This window comes from Hydra viridissima, unplaced genomic scaffold, assembly GCF_058129835.1.
Source record: "Hydra viridissima isolate aposymbiotic clone 2 unplaced genomic scaffold, HvirCarnegie_v1 scaffold_13, whole genome shotgun sequence".
In the NCBI taxonomy this organism is placed as follows: Eukaryota; Metazoa; Cnidaria; class Hydrozoa; order Anthoathecata; family Hydridae; genus Hydra; species Hydra viridissima.
This window is the reverse complement of record NW_028324312.1, coordinates 11,512,976-11,516,961: the sequence shown is the minus strand read 5'-3', so window position 1 is coordinate 11,516,961 and position 3,986 is coordinate 11,512,976. Positions and strand designations below refer to the sequence as shown.

Here is a 3,986-nt window from a genome sequence, read left to right as displayed (position 1 = left end):
TATTACTAATAAAAAACATAAATTGTATTGTCAGAAAGCAATTATCTAGAATAGCTTACAATTTCGATTTTCCATTTCCCTCCGTTTCATATCGTTCAAACAGATTGTAATATTGCTTTCTTTTCGCAATGGTGATGCATGATTGATACCTAAAATATCAGTTTGTCAACTTGATAATAGATTTCTAATGCTTCATTATATTTACCCGTTATCACTCCAACAGTTTGCTATATTATTTTTTGTAGCTCATGTTGATGGATGATTGATATCGAAAATATCAGTTCAAAATTTATCAACTTGATAATAAACTTCTAAAGCTTCATTACATTTTTCCACGTCATCCAAACATAACGCTATCTTGTGTATCTAAAGTTATCTGATTTTTAGCTCCATAAGATTTTGTGCTATAATTTTGAATGGCATCGAGTATGTTTATTGCTTCTTGAAAAAAGAAGCAATAAACATACTCGATGTTATTCAAAATAGAAATACTTTCCTCGACCATTTCGAAGGGATATGATTGAAAAATATCTAAATATTCCTGAAAAGAAGCGCTGTTGTTGTTTATATAGAGAATAGCTTGATCAATGGCGGGCGGATATCGAAGCACTTAGATTATTTCTTTTAGTTTTTCGTCATCGTTTGTTAATATTTGTTTAACATTTGTTTAATGTTTATTTTGCGAAAAGAAGCGCATCTTGAGGCGAGAAAGAATGAACTTGATTAACATCGGAAGACCAAAATTTCAATTGCGATGTTACCAAAGGAAATGAATTTTTTTTATCTGATACGTATTTTTCAAATATCTTTACACTCTCATCATCCACGTTGTCGAAGATGTATAACGTTTTTCCTCTTTCAAAACAGTGATGTATTTTTCTAAATCGAACGGATCGCCTTGAGAGTCTTTTATGCATAATCCTAGTTGGTGACAGAGATTAGTCATAGAAACTTGTATTTTGTCAAATCCTTTTAAAATGCTTGTTGTAATTTGCAGCATACTTTGTAGTGAGCTGAGTCTTTCCTACTCCAGACATTCCAGTTAAAACCGTGATTGATTTACCTGAATGGTTTATTTGGCAAAGGTGTTTGTGAATTTAATTAAGTTCATCGTCACGTGAAAACAAGGCTTTTGTTGGTGGTAGGACACCGAAAATGAAGTGTCGGGATATTAAATCTAAAATATAAACAAACTTTATTTTTAAACACGCGATAACTTTGCTGAGGACTTTTACTTTTTTGTGCGCTCAGCATTTCCTTGTTATCTGTTTTTGTTTTTGGTAGAAATAAACTAATCCATTAAATCCATCTATTTAACAGACGATTGTGTCTTCGAATTATAAAAAATATACCTACTTCATTTGCATTCACTGACCAAATCCTTTCGGTTGCAAAAGTCAGCAAATCAGCAAACGTAGTAAATACATCTTGTGGAAATTTTTCAACTAAGAGAAGGTTTTTTTGTAGTTCGAAAGTCCGTCTCATATCGGAAACATTAAAAAATATAATCACACTTAACATCATCGAACTCGTTCTCCATGAAAACTTCGTCTTTTAAAGTCATCCTGCGAAAAAGAAGTTCCTTATTATTAACAATAAATTTTACTGAAACGCTCTTTAACACGTCAGCAATCTCTTTTCATGGCTAATAAACGCTAGAGCATACCGCCATCGGAAATTGCGTAAATGCGTAAATTTTGATGTGAGAAATAGTTTATAAAGGTGACTCCGATGTGATTTAATCTTTTTATTTCCGATATTTTCCGACGGTTTGTGGTGGCTTGCAAAATTTTGCTGTAATTTTGCGAAAACTTCGTAATTATAGATAAATACATCGGAAATACCACATTATTACGATTTTACACTTTAAATACGATTTATTGTGAAATTACGCGAAAATATCGTACGATAATGCGTAAATCTCGAAATATATCGGAGAGTGCGTGAAATTCTCCCCATCGGCCTCGGTCTACATCGCACCTCCGATGTGATACCATTCCTCACCATCGCATCACATCGGAGTCACCTTTATAAACTATTTCTCACATCGGAATTTACGCATTTACGCAATTTCCGATGGCGGGATGCTCTAATAAACGCGTGTGCAGAAATCTGTGCTGCGTCAAAATTAATTGGCGGAGTTTTAGAAGTGAAATAAACCGTTTGATACATTCCCATAGATATTTTAGAAACCCCATAAGTCACTTAAACAAAACTACCATCCCAGTAAACTTCCTTTTGATGGAATACATTTTTCCTTATCCACTAATAAATTATTTACTTGATTATTAAAGTGGCTTGACTTACAGGGTCTCTGCATCTGAAGAACAAAAAATACAATCCATCTTTCCTAAAGTAACAACATTAATAGAAACTAGTAGTTTGAATAATGTACCAGTGGCCTGCATGATTGAGATCTGCTTAAATTTTTACTTGCATCACTATTTTGAAAAAATGATTAGTAAAGCAACATGTTAAAGAACAGTTTTGAAGTCCAACTTAAAAGCATTTTTTCAAAAGGGACATATGTCATACTTTATGTTTTCCGTTTTTGTTTTTTGTTTTTTGAAATATATTTTTATAACGGTTTAAAATGTGAGTCTTTTCATCCTTTTAAAAACGATGGAAGTGCACGTTTTTTCGAGAACATTTTTTTGTGACAAAATTGGTATAATGTATGCGAATTAAGTTTATTTGGATAGACTTATAAAAATGATAACTTAAAAATGTCTTTAAAAGTCGTTCTAAGAAAGAGAAATTTGTTATTGGTAATAAGCATCAGAGTCTCGGAACGGAAAGTATCATGTAGTCACTAGATCGGGAATTTTTTACGATACCGAGTTTGCATCGGTCTCGGTAGGACGGATTTTTGATTAACAAACCCAATGTTTGTTTCAAAAGTTTTTCTTCTTGAAATTACATAAACCAGCGCATTGAAGAATTTAAAATTCAACGCTGTATAGAAAAAACTAAATCATGCAACATAAAACCGTAGAAAGCAAGAAATAAAACAAAAGCCAATTTCATATCAAAAAAACGTTTCAATTGGCTTTGTTGATTGAAAAAAATACTAAACGCGATCTGTGAAATGCGAAACTGAAATCAGCGTAAAAGTGGTTTAGTTGTTCAAATTTTTCTTTAAACACGCTTAAGTAAATTAACTCCGTCGCATTGAGAGTTAACTCAGTTGCTATTTGTTTTTAAATTTACGTCACCTTTCTTTTGAAGAAAAATGGCCGTCGATGAGCGAGAGTCTTTAACAAATTATAGAGCTTAATAAAATAATTTACATAGAAATTTTACTGTAAAAGCGAAAAACGTGCAAAACGAAATATCCAAAACGAAACAGACTACTTGTCACTACGGAGGATCGCCTAGAAATCGATTTGTAAACTTTGAATCGTTAAGTTTTTGTAAACAAAGTTTCTTACCGAAATGCTGAGTAACTTCAATATTTGCTTTTTTCCTTTGGTAACACGCACAAAAAAAAAAACATATTTCAATTCGTTACTTTCACTTTCCAATCTTTTTTCACGGAAACATTTAACAACAGCTATCATATATGTTTATGGTTCGCTGAAATAGACATTAAAGTTGCAAAATGTACAGACATTAAGGAATAAAAATGTTTGAAATATCCAAGAAAAAGCTACGGATGAACGTTTGTGTATTTTTTAATGACGTCATTCTATTTTAGTTCTTTAAAACATCTTTTAAGTGATATATCTTACATTTTACAAGATCTTTACATCTTTACATTCTTACAAGAGAATATAGTTTTGTTTAAGAGTGGCGATGAATTGACGGGTGAGAAGCTAAATCACGAGTAATTAACATTTCTTACGTCAAAATGCACTAAACAAATCTCCTGAGACAAAAAAGTAAATGTTCTTGTTACTTTCTGAGCTCCTGAACTTCAGAATGGCTTTTTTTTCGTAATTAGGTGCTTTTATGCCAGACTGGTAGTTGACTAATACCATGAACTG

The 3,986-nt window shown here is 32.1% G+C and overlaps 1 long non-coding RNA gene across 1 annotated transcript; it reads right to left on the bottom strand.

Annotated features, from left to right (window-relative positions):
* On the bottom strand, window positions 1–3,537 carry LOC149880525 (uncharacterized). Its single transcript, XR_016446094.1, has 3 exons — window positions 3,432–3,537; window positions 1,357–1,565; window positions 1–1,177 (listed from the first exon to the last, which is right to left on the bottom strand). It is a non-coding gene; the product is annotated as an uncharacterized LOC149880525 (long non-coding RNA).
* Between the last annotated feature and the right edge of the window lie 449 nt (window positions 3,538–3,986).